We start from the raw sequence: 24,896 nt of genomic DNA, 5'->3' as shown, positions 1-24,896 counted from the left end.
GCAGAGACAAGCGATTCTCCCTCCCTCCTCTTATCCTTTCACTCCTCCTTCTCTCCGTGACACAGCTTTAAGTGCTTTTTTTTCTTTTTTATCAGGAGTAAAAAGTCTTTAAAAACTATTAGGGTAATTAAGCAGCATTTGGCCCCTGTCGCGCTGAAGGAACTATTTGATTACTCATGTCCCTCTGGTTGGGAGTAGAGGGTACTGCTCTCATTTTTTGGTGGCTAACCCCCTTGTGCCTCATTCAGAGCCTGGACCCAGAAAACCCCCTCGAGAGCCATTCTTTATGTCTCCTCTGCAGCGCAGATTAGACCGGCAGTGCTAAGAAGGTCACAGTGAAAATGAAGAGAGCAAAGCAGGACTACAGCTGGGGACCCTGCCCCAGTCCTTTCCCTCTCCCTCTTATTAGCAAATCAAAGCTGCCTCCAGAAAGATTCACACTCCTCACCTGATTTTGTCCTTTTCCGCTAATCACATAGCCACTTTGCCTTGACTGACAGTTTTCTTTATAATTGGCCCATGATCTGGCAAGGATCTAATAACCAGAAAATCCCCTCTGAGGGTCCGCCGGGCTTGGGCGACCTGTCTACACACACACACACACACACACACACACACACACACACACACACATACACACAGTGCCTCCACCATCCCCCTAACACCATCTGCAAAGGGCCGTTGCCATGCCACACTGTTTGTGCACAACAGCGGCGAGCTAATCTTAACGTTCAATAATGGTGTGAATATTCAATGAGCAGCCCAGGCAGAGGATCCACAGTAGCACACTCTAATTACTGTTCATTTGCCAGAGTATCAAAGCCTAATTACTGTTCATTTTAATGCTCGAGAGAAAAGGGAGGAGAGTCAAGGCAGGGTTAGAGGAAGATGCCCTCCAGAGATCAGTCAGTCAGTCTTTATCCGTCTCTTTCGCTGTCTCTCTGCTTACAGCCAGTTCATTGTCTTTGTGCGTGCCAGGCAGCGCTCGTGTCTGTGTACATCCTGCGTGTATCCGTACGCCTGTGTGTTTTATTGTGCGAGCAAACATTCAGAATTTCTTCAAACAAACACGTTAATCAATCACAGAGACAGCTTAGAGGAGAGGGAAAAAAAGGAGACATGAGAGCACAAGACGAAGGCAAGAGACAGGGTCCATAATCCTGAGCTTATTGTTTCTTTTCCCTTTTTTATCTGTTTAATGTGTTTTGGGTAAATATCAGACAAGGGAAGGGAGGGGACTGCCGTCATATTGTCTTTGCCTTCACCAGAAGAAAGCTCCCTTTTTTTTTCTTCCCTCTCACCTAATCCTGACAGAAGCCACCACAATCACTATCTGCCACCCATTTGACAGTTTCTGTCACCAATTAGCAGCTAAATCAGCATCTCCCCAAACAAGAAAACGAGGCAATTTATATGTCTTATAAATTATTATTTAGCGCTTGTCTAAGTGGGTTTTCTTCTCTTTTCATTCACACTCTTCCGCCTTCACATTAGAAAACAGACGACTGCAATGCAGTTGGCGGCTCACTGGTCCTCTCAGATCTTCGGGCTCCCCGCGTCGGCGCAGGAGGCCCCTATGGGCGGGGAAATAAACCCTGTCTTCCCCTATCAGGAAGTTTGTCTTGTGAATTTTCTACCCCTTGCTCCACAAAATTTACAAGGCATCGACAACCCCTTTAATGAGGCACACCAAGCTGTTCGCCGGCTTTCCCCATGATAGGATGTTAAATGAAAAGCTGCGTGCAACATGCGCGGTTTGTTATCATTCAATCTGCTTGAGACCGCAAACTGGTCATTATCCAGCCATTATTTTCCTTGATTTACAATCGCGGGTGGAGGAGGCGATTGCCGGGGCTTGTTCTCCCCTCAGTGGGACGGATTGGAACCAGCTTGAAAATTTGCATTTACATGATCCGGCTGAGCAGCTTATTAGATCTGGATATTTATTTTCCACTTAAACCGATGTTTGATTACACTTTAATAAAGAACAGGAAAACCATTGAGCTGACTGGGACTAGCTGATCCTGCCCAGTGGTTATTTGGGATTTTGTGTAATGAAATGAGAGGGACAAAAGATATGAAAGCTTAGGTAGTTTATAACAGAGACGCAGATGAAGATGATAAGTAGGACAACAACGAGGGGATGCAGGGGGAAGACCCTGTAAAAATCTCATCCATTCCCTCAATGCAACTAAACTGTTATTGTCTGAGAAAAGGCGATCATAAAGGATAACAAGGAGATTCAGAACCAACATTCAGATCAGACACAGACTTTTGACAGGTTGAACCCGCTGTTGGGAACAAAATACCAAACATCCACCCTATAAAATATGTCATGATCCACAACTACGGCAGCAAACAGCACTGCAGAGGCGTCTCTGTGCAGTACCAAAGTGTAACAACACAGTCAGATTTAAACCCGGGCACAAGTCTACATGAGGACCAGATGATGGTAACCCATAAGAGAAAGGGATCTCTCACCTTAACAGTTAAATGCTGGTAAGAGTTCCAGTGACTGAGTGCTCTGTAATGCATTATAATAAAATACAACTAATTGCACAAACTCAGCTCAAGATTATTTTCATTATCTGTTAATCTGCCTTTAATTCTAACAAAAATATTAATTAGGAAAGCACAAAAATATCGGCACCTCATCAGTATCGGCCAATATCGGCTTTAAAATTAGCTATCAGAGTCGACCAACATGCTTTTTCTTATTTTACACAATGAATGAATATTACATACATTGAAAAGTATTGTATTTCATGTCTCCACCTGCTTATGGGCCATTGCTATAAGAGTATGCAGCATAATATGATGTTAATCCCACTACAGAAGAGACTTGATGATCACTAAAATTAGGTGGGGAAAAAAGTGGATATATCGAGATCGGTATCGGTTACCAGCCAAATGAGCTGGTACATATCTGCATATTAGACACTGGCAAAAAAATCCAATATTGTGCATCCCTTATATTAATCAGTGGCTCAAGAGAATAGTAGAAAATGCCCATCACAATATCATAAAGCCACTTGATGTCATCAAATTGCTTGTTTTAATCCAAAACTGAAAGACATTAAGTTCATTGTCAAGTAAAAGCAACGCAAAGCAGAAAATCCTCATGAAGAAGAAAGAAAATATTTGACTACAATTGACCTAAACAATTAATCATTCACCGAAATAGTCGATGACTTTATGTCGATGATGAAATTGTTTACTGTGCTGTAGGGTGGGTTGATATTAGACCTGTCCCGACTACTAGGTACGGGCCATCGAAGCATTGTGACAAAATATTCACATTTAATTGAACGTTTGGGGTGGGTGGGGGGCTGGTTCAGTTGTTGCACCTAAAATTACGTGACAATCACAATAGCATGCAGGTCAGAGTAACATCAGCCATAATAGCTAGAAAAAGAATACTATGCGAGTCAGCTTAGTTGTTACCTAGGCTACAGTTTTCAGGTGAATCGTGAAGCTTACTGTAGATTTGTCATAGGCCAGTTTCCTTTGGCATATTGGACACTCGACTTTTTTAGGTCAATTTTGAAACTATTCCAGACGCTTGATTTTTTCTACATCTTGCTAGCCTATCTGTAAGCCTGCCAGGTGTGATCAAACTGTCAGAGTCACAAAACTAGGCCTATCACAAAGTTTAAATGTCCTTGTCTGAGAATAACTAATAATTATTGTTGATGCATAATAATTTATTCGAGTACACCTTTTCTTAATTTATGGGATATTTGGGCTAATAGTAAAAAAAAAAAAAACAGAGCATACAAATACTAATTTTGACATTGATTATCATAGCAACAATAAGCTTTGAAGCTGTCAGGTCATCCCTAGCCGATATAATGATATACATGTATTACATTAATAAAGTATATTGAGATGTCCTGTATTTAAAGATTCCCTGCAGAAATACCCAGTGGCTGGATGATATGGAGAAAAATCAAACATCACAATATGATTGACTAAATACTTTGATCCCGATATTGTAGAGTACTATTGGTGCTTTCACAGAAAATTTACACAATGAAATTTTGGGGTGAAAAAATCATCAGTAACGTCGATATAATGACTAAGTGGGAAAAGGCATGAACAGTCTGGTAAGTACAGAAAATGCTTTACTGTCATGCAGCCCTTAAAACCAGGAAAAAACGACACTAACAATATTACAATATCAAAAATTCAAAAAAGACGTCACTAACGATATCACAGTATCAATACAATACTGATATGTTACACAGCCTGACATAATCAACAACATTACCCAGTCAAGGATGAATCATAAAGCCATGCAGTGTTACAAAATTGTTTGTTTTGATCAACCAAAACAACAAAACCTGAGGATATTCCATTTTTCTAAGCATGTAAAAAAAGAAGAGACTTAAAAATACTCATAGTTCAATATATTTGCCTAAAGACAACAACCTAAATAATTCATCAATTACCCAAATAGTTGATGATTTTTCAGTTGATGGACTACTGTAATTACTTATTCAAGACATTTATGTAGAACCCAACTGATTTATCAGTCAGCTGATATTGGCTTGTCACAGATATATTGGTACTGGCGTATATGTTGTCCGACATATGACAACTTTTTCTTTTTTCAGTCCACTGATGTAAGTGGACTGAAAAAGTGTTTCATTGCAAGTGTTTCATTACAAAAAAATGTTTGTATGTTTTTCTTTACATACATTTATTGTATGTGTATTATCAGCCAATATATCAATATCAGAATTTTTTTTTTACTCCCTAATATCGGTATCAGTATCGGTCAGGCTCTACTTTTATGGCAGTGTTGAAGTGAAAGGATTTTTGTCTTAATGTGACATATAGGCATATAGAAATACCTTTGTTTTTTGTTTTGTTTTGTTTTTTAATTAATTTTTTTTTATTTAAAAAAGTTTCATTTAACATCCCCTTTTGTTTTTTTGTTTTTGAACAAAAACCTTCTTAAAAACGCCTTCTTCCTCAGTGAAATGTCCAAAAATATGAATGTGCAAATATTGTACATTTGACTGGAGATGTTAAGTTTCCACCTCACAGTTCTGTAAGTAAGCTGCATATTGGCGCATGATTAACTACTTGAAAACTCTTTGTAACGTCACAGAATCCTGCTGGTATGTCCAGTATGTAACTGAGATTTAAAGTGAGCAAAGACACTTCTAGTCTCAAACATCCAAGTGAAGATACAATAATTAAAAACAGTTACCCGTCATTCTCTGGACAGGCCAAAAGCATTCTCATGTGCTTATTTTATGTTGCTTTTTTTCTTGAATATTAAGGAAATGTGCTATATCACAATATATAGCATTTTGGTATTAAAATCTAAAATTAGATATGCAGTGGTTCTTGTTGTTCAACTAAAGTATTTTGAAAAGTCTGGTCTGGAGTAAAGAAATAAAATTATTTCCATGGTCTGGAGTTTAGCCAAAACACAATAAAATGACTCAAGTGTTGTGTTCATGTCTTTAGGGCCAGAGGTAAAAACTTCAGGGTAGTGGTTATTGAATATCTATCGACACTAACTGTACAAAAAGAAATCCTGTCCCAGCTGACAGGACATATGGGAATATAAAACAAATGAGTATGTCAGCCAAAGCAAAAATGGAAAATACTATGAGACTACGAGTCGTAATTGCTTATGGACATTTGCTTTAAGCCAAGTGATGTTACACTTGACTTAATCAATATTTGCCTTGAGAAGCCATTCATAACCAAGACACAGTTGATGAATAAGTCACAATAGTAGAGTGTATCTCTGGTGGAAAGCAAAAGGTCATGATCCGCGATGGGGGCAGTGTAGGTGCGTTTCATGGACACACTAGCTCATTTCTGGACTTCAAGATGATGCATGTGATCCAAACAATAGGCTTATTTATGCCGCAGACACTAGAGGCGGTGCACCTCACAGACAGCCCACTGAAGGTTGATATCCAACACTTTCCAGAACCATAAACTTGAGTTAGAACTTCACTAAAACAGGCTCTCACACACACATACACCTTCCCCACACATGAACATAAACACATACTGTACATAATTCCTGTCTCCCAGCTCCTGTAACTACAGCTTGTGGTCCACCAAGCAGCACAGGCACACAGAGAGAAAATGCAGAGGTGAGCCTTTGGCCTGGAGTGCCCCTCATTTAAGACGATCGACAAAATCAATAAAGTGAAGTATGTTTCCTCGCTCTTTTGGCTCTGTTCCCGCTCCTGAAGCAATCCCTCAAGTAACCTACTCCAGCTGAGTTCTGTTACTGCAGCTCTTCCCCCACGTGTATACATCCTCAACCACTCTGTCTTCCCCTCAGCAAATGAAAACTCCACCAACACAAACTATATGGTGTTCTCTTAATGGTTAACGCAGTGGTGAAAAAACAAGCCGAGCCTCGACACACATGCCAGAGAACAATGTCAAAAGCTTCTGCTTTAGACTGAAACCCTGTGCTATTACACAGCCACTTGTACAGTGAAAGTCGTCGTTTATCATCCCTCTATAAGTCAGACAAAGGCTAATGGCAACACCTCAATTACAGGAGCACAGGAGAAAAAAATGTAGGCCATATAGTTTTTTCAATACTGATTGGCTCACCAGTAAAATCATTTCAATAATGATGCAATGCAAAGAAACTTTGCTTTCCATTGTTTTTATGTGATGTCACAGCTGCTATGTGCATTATTGCATATAAGCAAAACCATACATTTTAAAATTATAAATTCATCATAAGATCAAGTAAAACACAACATTTTAAAAGAATTACAGCAGTGTGAAGTGTAAGAAGAGAGAGTTTCAGGTCTGTATTTGGAAAGTCCTAGCTAAAGGCTGAAGTGAACAGATACATTTTTAGCTTTCTTTTAAACATTTTGAGTGAACTGGCTCCTCTTATATCTATAAGTACTTTGTTCCATAGCTTTGGGGCATAAGTGAAAAAGGCTGCATTCACAACTTTCTTTCGGCTGTTGCTGGGAATGCATGATAAACCAGCTGATCGCAGTGTTTTTGAAGGCAAATAGCTAAAAAGGGAATTAGCAAGGTAGCTTGACCCTCGCCCATTTAGGGCTTTGTATACAAGGAGGAGGAGCTTAAAATCAATTCTATGGGTGCTTTCAGACCTAGAGTTGTCTTGCTTTGGTCCAAATCAGGGACTAATTTTGTTATAAAGTTGTATAATTTCCTAGAGTTGGTTCATGTTCTCACGGCAGCATTTACATGCGGACCAGATAAAATACCTTGCGTTAGAAAGCTACCCTTGATTGGACAGAATTCCCAAAAATCAAGTAAACAAAACGTTGAAGAAGAGTACACTTGCAAGATAAATGTGACACTTTCTAATGTCACAATGGAGGGACAGCTACTTGGGTTGATTTTAGCGCTGCTCATCGTGGACTATATTGCTGTCATTGTTCATTTTAGTCAAACCATACAGTTTGAAAACAAGGCGCGGCTCCAACTAGAAAACAATGTTTTGATGCATTGGATGTGCTGAATGTGCATATTAAGGCAGTACAGGAGGAGGTGCACATTAATAATCCTCCAGGACTGTAACATGCTCATGTTTAACCCAAACAATGTGTCATGTGACTGCAGCTGGTTCAGATCCAGGTCGGAACACGTTCTCACTGAAAAGAAAACCAAACCAAAAGAAGCGCACTTAGGGGGCAAACAAACTTGAGTTTGATCACACCGAACTAAACAGCGCAGGTGTGAAAGCACCCTTAAAGTTATAGGAAGCCAGTGCAGAGAAGCTAAAACTAGACTGATGTGCTCTCTCCTCTTGCCTCTGGTTAATAACCGAGCAGCAGAGTTTTGAATGAGCTGAAGTCTCTCAGTGGTTTTTCTGCATTCGCCGTTTTGAATTCCTCTTTTTCAAAGTCATGACTAATAGAACTGACTGAGAGAACAAGACTTATGGGCTGTCCACATCAAGAACGATAACTATAACTATATTAACGTGATCATCCACACTGATGATCAATAACATTCTGTAAATGGTGGCGTCAAGCATGCGCCAACTGATAAATTCAGATGGATTTTCACTGGCTGTCAACTGGCTGGCAATTGGCTGGAAGACTTGTTTCCCTCAGCAGCCAAAAAATAATGGTAATCTACTGAGTGTCTGGTAAAATCTGAAGATTCACTAGCCATTTGGCCGGTGGACAAAAAGTTAAGTTTGCACCTTGGCTGTCAATGTTTCTATTATTCATCAAATCCCTCTGAAAGTGAGGCTAACAATATTGTTTGGCACTGACACTGTTGTTAAATCTGAGGTGTGGACTCCACCATCCACTTTAGTTAGAATGTGTGGATGGCCCTTAAGAGTCTACAGCCATGCTGGCAGCTCTATGAGGCTGTACTTCAGCACAATAGTGCTTTGAGCTAAATGCTAATATCTGCACGCTAACATTATCACAATGCTAACATGCTTGATGCTGCATGTGTGATGTTCACTATTGGTCAGTCAGAAATTTCAACTGGAACACCCCCTGAAGTCAAATTTACGACTTGGAAATTGGAAGAAACCCATCCAACCCCAACCTCAAAATCCAATATGGCTGCTCTGCGCATCAACAGCAGTAAAAGCTGTAATAATATACTGTTTATAAGCACTTCCGGGTTATCTGTGTCTCCTTTAAAGAGATGTATACACAGGCCTGTCCAACTTTTATTGGTGGACATGTTGCTACGGTGTTTGCATTGGTATTGACGTCATTCCCAGCTTCAACCTCCGACTTTCGAGTTAAATGGAACGCAGCACAAACACAAAGTGCAGCTGATAGTATTTGGCCTTGAACCAAAATATTGGACAAACCATACAGAAAAATCACATGATTATAAAAAGTTATCATGCAGGGACCTTGGCCTTGTTTGTACAAAACTTCACAGCAATCCACCTAATAGACTGAACTGAAAACTTTGACCTGCTGGTGGTGCTAGAGGAAGAGTCAGCAGGTCGTCAAAATCCTTCAAATGTATCCCCTGGGGATCATGAATGTCTGTACAAAATGTCATGATAATCCCTTCAATAGCTGATAAGATAGAAAAATGACATTTATCCCAAATCAGTTTCTTGGACTAGTATGTGAAGTGAAGTGATTTGGAGCGCTGGTCTGTACTGTGGTCCTGTAACATATCATTCCCCCTCTCTCATGCCATTTCCTGTCCTCCTCTTTGCTATAAACTGAAACACCATAAAGATAATCTTTAAAAACAAGTGAGGCTTCACTACAAAGCTCTCCTCACGCACCCTGACAAAGGCTTTGTGCTGAACCATCAACAGTTTCAATAAATATCACATAAGAGGAAAAAGGTGCTGCTTTTTCTGTTTTTTTTATTCCCAGTATGCCCAATTAGTTAGACCCTTGCTGGGTGTGCACTCTCACCATTGGTTACTGTACAAATGGGAGGGGGACTGAATAAATCTCGGGATTTGAAGTCTCTGATTGACACAGAGACATCCCCGGGCTGTGTACCCATCAACATAAAAGTAAATCAACAGTAAAATATACAGGTGCTAAAAGCTGCTCTTCTGTTTTGATATATTTTTTGTCAGGAAGATGCATTCATGTCTGATTACAAGATCATTACCTACAAAACAGTCTTTGTTTTTCCAATCACAGTATGATTATCGTGCACATACCTGGTTAGTAGGCTGTGGAGCAGGACTCAGTACTGATGTCTTTCATGAATGGTTTCAACTGTCCAGCACAACCTGCCAAAAGAAAAGTGTGTATATTGTGATTTGATACTTTCACTACTTTTACTGGTACTTATTGAAGTATTACAGTATTACGGTGCCCCAGGGTATTTAGAAATCTTGACAGTATGATTTTCAATACTGTCAAAAAGACACAGACTCTCCTTTTTCTTTTGAACTGATACAGAGATGCTGTATTGAAGTGATGTAGTGCACGGAAAACGCCACATGAGGTCAGCCACTACTGGTAGAACAGGCGGCTGAGCTGAGGAAGATGGCGACTGCGGCAGTGGGGATAACGTTACAGGACTAACATTAGTAAAAAGCCGGCCAACAACAGCAGAGAGAGACAGTGACTAATTGTTCAACCCAGTCTGAAGTTATGGAAAACCAGGTCAGTGACGTTAGACACAGACGAAAAAACTGTCCTTTCACATCGGCATGACATGCAGCCAGTCGCTTTTATTGTTTAACGACGCCCAGCAGTGTCGGGGGGAAATGCTGCAGGACAACAATAAAAGTTAAGGCGACTATAGTGCGAGTAGGGCGGGTGGGAACCACCGACTTTCACCAGGGAGGCCGGTGTTCCAGTGTATCAAAATATTCCTTTAACCACCTGCTCATATTCACTGAAACAAAACAGCATATTACATCAGAATTTTACTAGCCACTTAAATAAAATTAGAACAGCTCCGTCGGTGTATGTTTTGTTTCTTAACAATCAATCTGTGTGGAAATTTCGATTTCATTCAGCAAATTAATTATTTTGGTTTTGGCCCCAGAAACATTTGACCATATCTCCTCTATGTGTACAAAAAGCGACTTTAAAATACCTTTCGCCTGTGTTCTAATAAGTACTCTTTGAGGTGTGAGAGATGAGGGGGGAAACAAAGCTCGAGTCTGTAAGGTCAAATCTTTGGGTTCATAGACCCCGAGGAGGTAAATTGATTGTTGAGTGTTAGGGGAGGGGTAGGAGGTAAGCATTTAACTGCTGACAGACAAACTCTGGCCCTGCAGGGGAGAGCAGGCAGCACATTGCTTGACATCATTTCCACAGGCCTGTGTTCCACAATCCTCTTCTGTTCAATGGGGCAAGCCCCTGTGCTTTTGTTACAATTAACCTATTAGGAGAAGCCTTTCATTCGCAGGTGATTCCACGCTCCCTTGCGTGCCTCAATAACACTATTTTGATCTGAGGGACTACAGCCTACAGACATTTGCTGGATAAATTCTGTTGAAAAGTGGAACACGTTTCATCAAAAGCGATAGGTCAGCACTGGCGTGGCTCTATCAAAACTTAACTGCATTTTGTTGAAATAAACAATATTAACCACACTTTGTATCCCTTGTTGTTTGGAATAAATGTGTTGTTTCTGCTGTGTATATGTAGTATATGGCCTGCAATAAAAACAAATGACTCTTACCCTTGGTGAAAAACATAAAAGTATTTAAAAATTGACCCCAAGGGTCTGCTTTGTCCATGGCTGGAGGCATTATTATACCCTGGTTGTCACAAAGTACCCCCTCAGGTCATTACTCCCGGGCAGCCACAGACCCTTTGGCAGACAGAAGCTGAGCTCCATTATCTGGGACGCAGAGAGGGGCTGAACGTAGCAAAGAGGAGAGGGGAATGAGGGGGACGGACTGGCCGTGGATCTGAGGAAACTGAGATGTAGCGGGAGATGGCACCGTTCTGATGTGACGTTTTCTGGGGCCTTGCCCAGCACTGGAAGCCGCCCATTTGGGACAGGTTCTAGTGGTAGCTGGCATGTGCTGGCAGAGAAATACTTAACCCAATCAGGAACATAATTGCATATTTTTTCATCTGCTTTTCATTTGATGCATATATTCTCTTTAGTTAAACTGTTTCCTTCTCGCCAGTTCCAGCCCATTGGAGTGCAGATGAGAGCGATGTGCTTTTTTGTGTGTTAAATCAAAGCAAAAGCCCATTGTAAAATGCATCAGAATTACCATTCTGAGGCCAAACAAAGAAATATGTCAAGCCACACAGCCATCACAATGCTCATTGCATAATGTATACTAAAACAATACATTAAGTCTTTAAAATCAAAAAGATACAGAGTGCAGTCTATAAAGCAGGAAATTGGACAGCAGCATGTTGTTTTGTTGGTGTCACACTCAAGCCAGCTGGACAAAACAAGGACTATAAAGTGTGTTTGAAGGAGTTCGTGTCCATATTAGGTGAGTCGGACCTCTGATTTTAGCACAGCAGGACAGTAAAGTTCAGCAGGACAGTAAAGTTCACTACACAGACAAGGCAACAAAGGGCCAAAGGGGGGCAATTTTCTTGGCTTGCCATGTGTGAAGATACCAAGTCTCTGCTGGTGTATGTACTGCAGCCTTCAGGAAAGGACTTCTAATCAAATATTAACTATGATTACTTTACTTAAGTCTATGTTATGCTGTGCAGTAACTTTCTGTTCTTCAAAAACTGGCGGACTTTGTATAAACAAGACTCACATGGAGTCTACAGCCATGCTAGTAGCGCTGTGATGCCTGATACATGTGTATGATACTGTACTGAGCTAAATGCTAATGTCAGCAATTCTTACAAGTGACAATGTTAACATGTGTAGCAGGTAATGTTTACCATGCTTATCATGTTAGCTTAGCATGTTGGCATGCAAACATTTGGTAATCAGCATTAGGGCTGAACCATTCTCGGAACCTATCGGCTGTATTCGGCATCTGACTTCCAGCAGATAGTTTATATATAAGTAAATATGCTGAACCATTGCGATGGATTAAGAGTTTGCAGTGATACCAATTATGTTATGTTCCGCCTCGTTAGTTCACCGCATGGACCGTTTAACCTGGCAACAACTGCAGCCGGTTCAAACGTGATTGGTCAATATCACGCGGACTACAAACAGCCTACAACCGGAAACCAGGGCTCTTCCACTCTTCTTCCGGAGACAAGATCTCCGGGGTTTGCCCACAGACTCTACATTCACTGAATATAGAGTCTGTATATAGAGACTAGGGCTGAACAATCCGTGTATCGATACAATATGGCCTAGGGCTGCCTCTGACTAAGAATTTTCCTAGTCGACGAATAGTCGTCATTTAGGGTCATAAGTCGGCTAGTCACCCGCATGTTTATGACATTTATTTAATTATTAAATGGTATATTTTGGGCAGGGTAACACAATGGTTTGGGTACTTTGGATTTCCTGCCCGACATGTTATTGACTAGCCTGTGGAATAACCGCAGGTACCAGCCCTGGAAATTAACCTGACTCCTGAGTGCTGAGCGTGGCCACTTCCTGTGTCTGTCCTTTCAAATTAAATTCCCACATGGTCCAGTCATATAGGTTTGGATTTATTTTGACAAGGCACAGCTCCTAATAGAGTTTCATGTTTGTTTTTTGTTTTGGTCTTTCCCCTGCCCCTAGTTATAAGCAGTAACCCCGGGAGTTAGCAAAACCAGCAACCCAGCAAAGATCCGTAGCTGCAAGCTAGCTCTGTGAGCTGGTCGGTAACTAGCAGAATGTACAGTCATGGGGGAGGGACATAAGAATTTGATAAAGTGTTTAATTGGATGCAAAATTAGTGTACGCCTCTGAGTGCAGGATGAGTCATCAACATTTTATCCTTTTCCATGAAAAGACAAACTCTAACATACCATTAAGGATGCGAACGAAACAACGTTTTTGTCATTGTTGGGCCAGATACAGAAGACATATGTGATTAAAGAAAGAAAAGACCTGATTCATGATGTCTTTGTTAGCCTGTGGAGCGTGTGGAGCACAGGCAAACAAGAGCTGAGCAGAGCCAAACTGAGAAGAGATTGGGTGATGGTAAAAGTAAAGATTTTCTGTTAAACGCACTAGTTTTTGAAATTATTCTGTTTAGTACGTATGAAATGCTAAGATTTGTATTACTATGATAACATTTAAAGCCAATTATGTGGATCTAATCTTGTACAGTATAAGCTGTTATGGAATTTATGCAAATTTTTCTGCATTAAGTCGTAGAAATCGGATCCGAGGAGGCGACGGAGAACACTGTTGGTTTTCGTGTAATTACTCATTCATTACATCTTTGGTTTGAAGACAGGAGAGCCATCATGTACTGTGTTCTCATTGAATCTCTTCCCCTCTTCCAGGGCATCACATGTGCACGTCAGACCGTCAATCAAACATGACAGCTATTTACACTCACTGGGTGAGATGAAAGGTTCTGGCTCTATCACTCAGGCCCCGCTCACCTAAGAGAATGGGAAAGAAGACAGACAAAGCAGGAAAAAGGCCTGTAAATTTTTATATTCTGGGCTGTCTCGGATGCTTTCCTATGGCAGGCACACCGACGTGCACGCAAACTCACAGCAGCTACCCAAGTGTGTGTGTGTGTGTGTGAGCGTGTGCAGAGTTACAGCAGAAACACAGACACACACACACACATGGTAGCTAATACTGCAGCGCGGGCCTTTGATGTTCAAGGTGCTGTATCTGTTGTGCATGTCTGTCCTCTCAAATCATTCCCAGCACTGGGAGTAAAACATGGAAACAAAGGCAAACAACATATTCAAAAGTGTCAAACGACACATCTGGTGTTTCATGTTCGCTGGATTACGGTGACATGGAAGCAGCTTCAGTCAGTTAAGATGCAGGACGGGCTAATTGACACTGGCTGCTGCAGGAGGCGAGAGGTTAGAGAGGCAGGGAGTATCCATCTCTGTCACGAACTGTCCTCCAGCAAAACTAACTCTAATTAGTCTGTGGATAAATAGTTAAAAGCTTCACATTTAGTATCATAAGGAGGGACAGAGAGTCAAACATATGGAAGCCCATACACGCCAGTTTAATGACAAAAAAAATCCTGTGAGTCATTATAATGAGGTAATTTCTTGACATAATAAGTTCGTATCTCAAAATTATGACTTAGTTTCTCATTATTTTGGAAGTAAGTCATTATTTTGAGAAAGTTTCTCATTATTTTTCAAATACTTTCTCAAAATAGTGACTTTGTACTCAAATAATGAAAAACCTCAAAATTATGACTCACTTATCTCAAAACAGTTAGTTAGTATCTCAAAATAACGTGAAGCTTTCTCAAAATAATATGTCAAAATAGTCACTCAGTATGTTAACATGCACAGTTAAAGTGCAACTTGCAGGTTAAATGTTTTTTAAAATATATACATAATAGGGAGAGACTGATATGGATTTTTTAGGGCCGATGCCGATACCGATTTTTTTCCATCACCCTTAGCCGATGACCGATTATGGACTGCCGATTTTCTTGAGCCGATATTTGGGCCCGATACTGCTTTTGCTCCCTCAATTTACATAAAAAAAAATGACACAATGATAACAAATATTACAGGTCTCAAGTTTAAAATAAGAAACATTTATTGAACAGTAAAGAATACTAAAACAAGATGGAAAGTTGAGGTAGAACAGGTAGAATATTATTATTATTATTATTATTATACATTCAAATAAAAAAAAGAGTTCAGTGCTCTTAAATCTTCCAGTAATGTCTTTATAAAATAAACAAATATTTAAGCTGAAGCATAAATAAAACAACAACTACTGTACACAGTAGGATTCAACAGCTTTGTTCAACTTAACCACATACTTTCAAATGAAAAAAAGTGCCAGGGAAAAATAAATCCGCGAACCCATATATATATCGGCCGGCCGATGTATCGGTCTATCCTTAATACATAACCTTGTCTGAAAATTACCATGTGAGAAGTTAATTCAGAATTTATTATGGTTTACACGACATAGGGGCACAAATTCAGAGGAAAAAGTGGATCTTTTTAGCTCCTTTTCTAAAAACGCTTTTTTTTTTTCTCCAACATCCCCTGATACTACGTCACGAGAGGGACTCTGCGTCCTTGACCCTGCCTCTGTCCAATGTGCAGTAGTAGGTGGTAGTGAGTCTGAGCGGTAGTAAACTTGTGAGTTAGTATTTTTTCGGTTGTTACCAGTGCATTTCACCATTTGTGATTATGCCGAATTATTGTGTTTGTGCAGGTTGCACAAACTCGAGTCTGTCAGGACATCGAGTCCACCGTTTTCCAGACAGAAAAAGGAGTGGAGTTAGTTTTCGTGCCTGGGTGCGTTTTGTGCAGGTGAAGAGGCGCGATTTCACGGCTTCATCTGTGACCAAAAACGCGGCCGTGTGCAGTGCTCATTTTGGACAGGAGGATTATGTTCCTGGCGGAGCCCGCTCACCCTCGCACATACCCCCGAGGCTCGGGTCTTCCTCAGCCCCGCACATACCCCCAAGGCTTGCGTCTCCTTCTCAGGGAGAAGCCGTGAAATCGCGCCTCTTCACCTGCACAAAACGCACCCAGGCACGAAAACTAACTCCGTGTTTGAGAAGGGAGCGGCGGCGTGAGGGTTGATGGGCATATTATGTCTGGTCTGGGGGTCAGATCCTCCACCAGAGCCCAGAAGGCATCCACCTCCCTGCAGCACATACTCTCCACAGCTGAGGACATGGGCTGGCAGTTCCCACACAAGCACCTATCATACAAAAAATTATCAGGAAATCTTTGTATCTCTCTCTCTCTCTCTCCCCTGCGGACGTCAATACACCATACACCGAGTTAGGCTATAACACGCATAGCAAGATACGTCTGATACAAGCTGATATTTGCGCATTAGTTTCTGTTATGGGTAAGTAGCATTAGTTATCTAATACTGGCAGAACTATTGGTAGCTTTGTTATAACCTAATACGTGATGGCAAACTTAATGTTGTGATGTGAACACAGCATTAGACATCGTTAGCTGTCGTTAGCTAACGCTGGTGGCTCACCAAGACACCTGCCCAGTTCTCCACTGGTTCTCCTCACACCACAGCTCTATTTCTCTCCTGTGGCCGTTATTTCTCTGAACCCTGATCTGTTCCTGGTCTCTTGGACGCCTAGCAGGCTCATAATTATAAGCCTGTGGGCCATCATATGCATATGAATGTACATTTTCAACCTCTTTAGTCTCAAAACTAGTACTGGGATCCATGTTTATTAATGTTACACTCAATCGAACTCGGCCGGACTCCCTTACGCTACGTCACTTCCGGTTAGTGGGGTTTTAGATGCGGAAGCAAAATTCTCTCACAAAATCGTACTTTTATTTGGTTGATCTATTACACCACAGACCAAACAACTGACAAACAAGTTAGCTACGGTTAGCTAGCGGCAAACTGGTACCATGGTGGACAGCTTTTCAGCTCTGTACATTTCGTTCATCCAAAAACTCACAGCTCTGGATATAGATTTTGCCATGTTGTTACCAGCTTCTTCTTCTTCTGTTACACATTTAATGCTATTTTACTTCCAGGTCAAAGCCTGGGATGGAAACTGTGGAGCATGTGCAGAGCACCTCAGCCAGTTTGGGTCCAATTGACTGTATACATGCAGGAGGAGTTCAACTCCCAATCACATTATCTGGGTGTGTTAGTCCGACTTTGAGAAATTTGATCAAGTACGATTTCAGTCAGACGAACATGTAATATGCATTTTAAAAGTCTGGATTTAGTCAGACTAACACAATAAATCGGTTTTCTCTAATGTCATGTAAACGTACTGACTAAGTATTTCAAAATAATGAGCTTTTTTAGAATAACTTCTCAAAATGATGAGTCAGTATCTTAAAATTATGAGAAACTTTCTCAAAACAGTGACTTACTTATCACAAAATAATGTCTTAGTATCTCAAAATATCAAGAAATGTTCTTAAAATTTTGACTTAATGTCTCAAAATAATTGCAAACCATAATAACTTATTATTTTGAGATACACGGTGCATGCCGCTGCCAGAGTTAAAAGATGTGGCAAATTAACTCCAACTGGCCATATCATAAAATGGATCAACATTGGGCATTAGAGTCCTGCAAGGAGGAGTCTGGGCTTTTCAAAGGTGCATTCACAGGATGTTTAATAGTTGGGGAACGATTCACTGAAACCACAAAGCAGGCCTTATTACAGTATCCAAATCTTTGCAAAACTAGCTGTTTTCAGCGTGTAAGTTGTTAGCTCAGAGATTTTCGTTGTTGCTTCCTGTGGCAAAAGGGGTTTGGAAAAGGTGACCCACAGATAGCAGAAGGAAGGGAGAATGCCGGGCTGCATGGCCATCCAATGGCAGGGTTATGCTGATATCAGGATAACTTCATCATGGAAGTGTAGCACCCACCACTCAGTTATTCCCCACATTCACATTGTTAGCTTTGCCAGCAATGTTGCCCTTTATAGCGCTGTTCATTGAGTTAGCACCGTCAGCTGCTAGCTACCAGCTCAGCCACCTCCGTGTTGAGAACCGTGTGCGGACAATCCTGCCCCAGAGTCCAAATCATAGATATTAGGGATGCATGATATTGGGTGTTTTGCCAACATCCAATATGCCAATGTTTAACAACTTATGTGGCCAATAACCAATATGATGTATCCACCTTTTCCCCCACCTAATTTTAGTGATCATCAAGTCTCTTCTGTAGTTGGATTAACATCCTATTATGCATGCATACTCTTATCGTGACGGCCCACCAGCAGATGGAGACATGAAATACAATACTTTTCAATGTATGTAATATTCATTAATGGTGCAAAATAAGAAAAATCATGTTGGCGGATTCTAATAGTTTATTTTGCAGCCAATATCGGCCAATACCGATGATGTGCTGGTATTATCGTGCACCCCTAATAGATATAAATGTAAAATACATCTCTATATGTACATGTTTTTATTGACGTTGACAGACTCTGTTACAGGAGGCTTTCTCTGGAGGAACAGATCATGTTTTTTCTTTTTGTTAACGGGTTTTGTTTTGTTATTTTGAGGGGGGTTTTTAAAGGGATTTTCTACCATTTTGTAAGTTTGTATTTTTAAAATTCTTTCCATAACAACTTTTATGAGGAAAACATTTCCACGTTCTCTCTGCAGTTCAGGTAGATGAAAGGCCCTGGCCACTATTTGAGAAATGGAAATTTACTGAATACATGAAGCCCTCACCAACCTGCATGCATCATGGATATTCCTTCCCTTTCTACGCTGTCGGTTTAAATGCAATTACAAATAGATGCCTGTTATTGTAAATACACAACCAATGACTCCATCAGTGCTGGAGCTGATCAGTGACTCTCTGCTAAAGGACAGCTGTGACTTTCAGCTCCAGTGATAACTGCTCAGTTCTGTGCGAAACAACACAAAGGCATCCATCTCGTACCATGTGCCAGTTCTGGCTTCAGAAATGATAATGAAATGTCTCTGAAAGGTGTGGAGGAAAACAACTCAGCCGGTTTTATAAATCACTTCAGAAAATGATAATAGATGCTGAAATAAATTTGACAATTATTGGCTGAGGGGAAACTTTTCAAATAAACAGGTTTATGGTAAGTCATATCACTTGGCAGTTGATCATCATGATCACTCCTGGATTGTCCCAGAAGGTGGCATATTTATTAGTATGCAACAGATGGGGAGCATGCGTTTTCCTTGCTATGGCTTGTGAAATTGGTCTTTTGGTAGCAGTATAAATATGATGAACTGTAGCCTATAACAGGCACTGGATCCCACACAAGGACAAAATGTCCAAATGAGCAGCAAAAGTCATGTTGTAGCTGTTTTACAACAGTGCCATCAATGATTGATCTACACCCCGCTGAGCCACTACAGGAAACAAAGTATAGAGCCTATAATTTAGTTGGAAAACAATGCATGAGACCGTCAGCTTGTGCATCCATTTCGGCACAAGCATTCCCTGGTGCAGATAGATCATTAAACTACCAGGCGCTTTGCAATATGGTGTAGTCAATGTCACTGAAAAGATGGGACAATAAAGTGAGGTAGGGGGTTGCAACAGCAGGGAGAGAGCATGGAGATGTATTAATGTCACATAGGCTTTAGCCTGCCTCCTTAAGCCCTGCAAAGAGTCACCAAAGCCAATTTCCATTATCATATTGATTGAAATAGTTCATCATAGTGTAATTTTAGGTTTATCGCCACCCGGTTGGGAATAAGACCAAAGCATTATCCAACAAAAGCTATTGTTCCAGGGGACGTTTCGCTGTTCCAGTTCATTGATGGAGTTGATTAAGTTTAAATGAAGCAGACACTGGATAAAAGTGAGGGTATTGACCAGCGAGCAGTGTGCCGCGCTTGAAAAAGCCTGATACACGCGGAAAAGCAAGATTTGCTAAATGCTCTAATCTTCAATCAAATCTAACATCAATACAGACAAAGTTTGGTAATGAGAGATTCAATGAAGCATGCAGTAGAGAGAATTAATCCCCCTCGCCTAAACTGAGTTCAACTTTGAAGCTTGCTCCTCAGGATAGATAGTTATCTAAATGCTAAATAAGAAACGTATTGTACTTTTCACAGCATACTAATCATTTGTTCATTTTGTCTCCATTATTTGTTCTCTCACACATCCCGCTTGTTGATCGGGTGATTAGATCAACCTTGGATAGTGGAGGAGAATGGAATAATGAGGCTGCCGGGGAGATTTGATGCACAGCAGCACGTAATGTTCAGGCCTGTGGGGACGCTGCCACGACGTACTGTTACAGTTCGCAGAGTGGGAAATTGGGCAAAAAAAAAAAAAAAGACAAGCATTTAAAGTGTAAAGATGACTTTACACTGGTCCACAGGTTATGAGGAAATAAGGAAATAACTCTGAATGTTCAGGGCGCTTCATTAGTGTTTTATTGGGATGAAAAGAAAACTAATTCTTAATTTAGAGGAGCTCACGTTCTTATTTCAAAAAATCAACAATTATGTGCTTGTTATTCTCTAATGTGTTAGAGCTCATTCTCACAGGCTGGAGCACTGGTTCCCAACATTTCTGGCTAATGATTCTCTGCAGACACATTTTGAGACATGTAAAAAATACTTCAAATAATAAGTTGTGTCTGATTTTGTTCCCAAAGAAAAGTTCAATTAATTAGTTTACAATTTTTAAAAGCATGCACTTTGTCTGCCCCCAGTGAAAAAAAAAACAGAATCTGTGCATATATAAATATTTTTCATTTCAGAATTACACTGCTGGACACAAGATGTCTGCTTCTTCACTGCATAGTCCACTCTCAATGTATGGGCAATGAAAGCGATTTTCTCAACTAGTTGTGATGTCACAGATGCATACTCGTACATCCAGGTGTTAAACTGAGATTTAAAAGGTAACTTTGGTATTTTTCAACCTGGACCCTATTTTCCTATATTTTCGTTGTCTAGGGGACTAACAGGAACAACAATTTTTAAATTGGTCCAATGTTGAGCGAGACCACACAGGCTGCGATGTAACCACTCGGGGCATGTTCATACCATCGATGTATGTCCATTAAAAGTACTTGTTTTTGTCACTGTCAGGCTCAGATTAATATTCTAAGTGTCTGACTACTTATGGAAAGGACTCCTACAGAGGTAGACCTTGTTGATAAAGAGTAAGATCCTCTTTGTTTAACCAGAAACAACCCTGAAATCTCCAAACAAACCCACCAGTCTCCATTCAAATAAACGCTGCCGTCTGAAGCGGCCACACTCAACAATGGAGCGATTTTAAAAACTGTTGTTCCCATTGGTCCCTTAGACCAGTGGTTCCCAACTGGTCCAGCCCTGGGGTCCAGATTTCTCCTAAGTCATTTGTTAAAGGTCAACACAGTTCAACATATTCAGCGTCGTACTTGCGTTTGGCCATGTCATTGAGTTAGTTTCCTGTCCCTGTCATGTCGCTGACCATTAGTCACTCACTCTACAGCAGGGACCAGCAAGTCAAAGTAAAAGCTTCATGCCGGAAATTCACAGTACTTCAGAATAAATTTTCTTTTATACAAACTTGACATGTTCACGAGTCACTTGCAGTCCTTTCAGAGTAGACCCGGGACCCACTTTTGGATCAGGGCCTACCAGATGGAACTGTTGATAGGAGCACCATCGTACCATTGGAGTACTTCAAGCCCGAAATATCACCTTAACGCAAAGCATTTAGCAGTGAACCCAGAGGTTGGAGCTAGCACAGCCTCCGATGCTAGCACTAGCAACCAGCATCTCAAAGCCACACTCGACCAGGAGCTCAGACACAAACTGATTATGTCTACCTGTGACTGACTAAGTCCCTTGCAAAATGGATTGATTGGACTGCACACTATCGCTGGTAGAGGACGGGGTGACAACTGTATCCAAAATCCAGCAGCTTTACTTCGACACATCTACCAAAATTCCATTGACAGAACATGTAATTAATTAGATTTTTTTAATCCCTTGACAGCCCTAGTTCGTCTCATTTGTATGTGATTTTTTTAAGTAACCCACATGATGCGAGAAGCAGATGGCCCCCAGGTATTTTCACATTATCTATTCTTTGCCCATTCAAAAAGATTGGACACCCCTGCTTTAAGGTGAGCACAGAGAAACTTTCTGCTTTCAGCAAATGAATGTGAAAACAGCCATCGTGTCAGTGACCTCTTGTTGCCAGTTTTATATGCAGGGGTCAGCAACCTTTAATATCAGGGAAACCATTTTTCGACCAAAAATAGAAATAAAAAACTTTGTCTAGAGCCTCAAAACATATTTAAAGGCGCTGTATGTAAGCATGTGGCCAAAACGGTTACTGCACTCAAATTCAAAATACTGTCGCGAATCGTGTCCACCCCCCCTCCCCTACAGATTCGAGGTTGCTGGACAGCGGCACGCTGGAGACTGATTTGTTTGCCCACGGGCTACTGCCGTGGCAGGGCCGCGTCGCCGCGTCCTTGATTTTCGGTTTTCCAGCGGACCGTTCGACCAAGTCCGGCTTCTCTGCTGCTAACACTGCTGCCGGGATACAGCTGAGGAGACTGCTAATGCTATGTACTGGGACACTGCTAATGCTGCTTGCCGTGCTGCTGTAGCTCAGTCGTAACTGTAACTGATGCTGAGACTCTACTGACTGCGTGACTGGTAGACGGCGGTGGGTGGCGCAACAGGCCAAAACACAAATTCAAAACATAAACATGATTTGTGGACCGTAAAAATTTTTTTAAAATGCAAATATTCTGGCCGTACTATTGTTGTCCGTGAGACCAGTATGTTATATGAACATTATTCCTTAGTCTCTGTGACATATTAGGATGATTTTACGACTATTTGCTTTAGATTTCTTACATATAGCTCCTTTAAACCTTATAATAAAGGTAACACAGCCTATTAAATCTAAATTAGCCAATCTACATTATTAATAGGTCAAAGCATCCATTATGTTTTACTATGTGGTGGTCACTCTGCAGTGGGTTACTTAACAATATTGGGAACTTTAACTTTGCAGAGTTGGTGGTGAAAGCAAATTAAGCTGTGTTCATGCTGTTAAATTCTCCCATCTTGTCTTTTACAAGACTTTTACCTTTTTTGACATAGCTAAAAACATAGCTACCCTAGTTTGGAACATTTAAGACTAGCCACTGCCAGTCTGCTTGGTGATGAAATATGAAATATTTAAACATTTTTTTAAATTTGGTGCATGATTTGTTTAGGCCTACAACAATGATTTGCATGGGTTTTTTTTAAAATTAAAGCCACAGGGAGCCACTGAGGGATTCTAGCTTCTCAGATTCATTTGAGGAAGTAGTTTAGGCCTGTCCAGTATTTTACAAAAAACAAACAAGAAATTAACTTTGCAAAGTAGGAAATTTGTTTGGGTTTTTTTCTTATTCCTATCTCCAATCAGCTTGTGACCCTTCAGACCTATCCTGAGACCTGTTGGGGGGTCTCACCCCTCAGGTTGGACACCACAGACCCCAAACAGACGGCTATGTGAGGAGAAATGGGCCTCGATAACTCACAGTGAACAAGCCAAGGACAGTGAACCTCTTTGTACAACATGAGGACTTGTTAAAGGAGGGTGGAACATGGCTTTACCTTCTGTCTTCATTCAGTCTGAAGCTCCATCAACGTTCAACACATTCGCGGTTCATCTCCAAACGGTTCTCTAATAACTTCCTGAAACAAAATCTCACAAACTATCGCGATATTCTCGGGTAAGTTGGAATCAATTAGCACGGCTGCGATAACCCGCCTGTAACAGGTTAAACTAATGTAAAGTGTCTTTGAGCACCACGAAAAGCACTCTATGAATAAAATGTATTATTATTAATGTTATTAAACTTGTATTTTCCGCCTTTTTTGTGTGGCAACACCGGAAACCCGCCTACGTACCTGTATTTCCTGGAATTAGCCGACGTCACGATCAAACTGCGCGTCACGTGACTCTATCAAGGGGAAAATGTCTATAATAGATATATTTATTTATTCATCTATGTTTTAATTAATTTATTTAGTGTTTTTATTATTTTATTTTATTTATCTACATTAAAAAATGATCTTACATTTCACTTTTGAATTTTATGACCATACAGAGTGATAGAAAGGTGATAACAAAATTGTGTAGGCCTATTGATGAATTTCTTTTTTTGTTTTCTTTTCTTTTCTTTTTTGTTTGTTTATATTTGAGCATCTGATGCAAGTAGGTTTGCATAGCCTACGTAAAAATGTAAATAATCATCAGTAGATGATGACACACATAACCCACAATATTATAAATTAGCCTATATTCAGTTATGTTTTTAGACAACACTGAATAATAATTTCCGATCATTAAAATGCATTCATCCAGGCGTCCTGAGGAGTCGGTCCCGCTGCAGGATGGAGGTGTGTGTGTCAGGTGAGTCTGGGCGTGTTCAGCCGGTGTCGCTGCTGCAGGCCTGTTAGTCCACAGCGGAGCAGCACCGTGGAAGGTGAGTGAGTGAGAGGAGGCTGTGAGTGCTGCCGCTGACATGTAGCCTGGTACCACATAACAGGTGACAACTCCCTGCACTTGAAGTAAATGTTACACACGCCTTGTATAAGGGCTTTCTTCTTTAGAAAGGCTTCCTGCTGGCGACGCCCAAATCCACTGTGCGTCACTATGCATTGCAGACAGACTTTTGGGGGGTTTAATTTCTATTTTAGAAATAAAAAAATAATATTATCTGTGTGCCAAATCCGTCAAATACAAGTTTATCATATTGATTTGTTTTATTATTTCATATTTGTGTCTATAGCCTTGAAACGTCGAGACTAAATAAAGATTTCTGGTGCCACCCATTGGGTCTTAAGCGGACCAGAGTTGATATCAGTTTGTCTTAACTTCTACTATTTATTTCCACATGCAACCTCATTATTTGCATTTATTTTATTTTTTTT

The 24,896-nt window shown here is 40.7% G+C and overlaps 1 long non-coding RNA gene across 1 annotated transcript in view; it reads right to left on the bottom strand.

Annotated features, from left to right (window-relative positions):
* Nucleotides 1-23,715, bottom strand: part of LOC117253493 (uncharacterized) — a 139,430-nt gene extending 115,715 nt beyond the window's left edge. Inside the window, exons 1-2 of the long non-coding RNA XR_004501398.2 lie at nt 23,574-23,715; nt 9,647-9,718 (exon numbers count right to left, since the gene is read on the bottom strand). This is a non-coding gene — a long non-coding RNA (uncharacterized LOC117253493). The remainder of the gene's footprint in view (nt 1-9,646; nt 9,719-23,573) is intronic.
* Between the last annotated feature and the right edge of the window lie 1,181 nt (nt 23,716-24,896).

This window comes from Epinephelus lanceolatus, chromosome 6, assembly GCF_041903045.1.
Source record: "Epinephelus lanceolatus isolate andai-2023 chromosome 6, ASM4190304v1, whole genome shotgun sequence".
NCBI classification, from domain to species: Eukaryota; Metazoa; Chordata; class Actinopteri; order Perciformes; family Serranidae; genus Epinephelus; species Epinephelus lanceolatus.
This window is presented reverse-complemented; position numbering and strand designations above follow the sequence as displayed.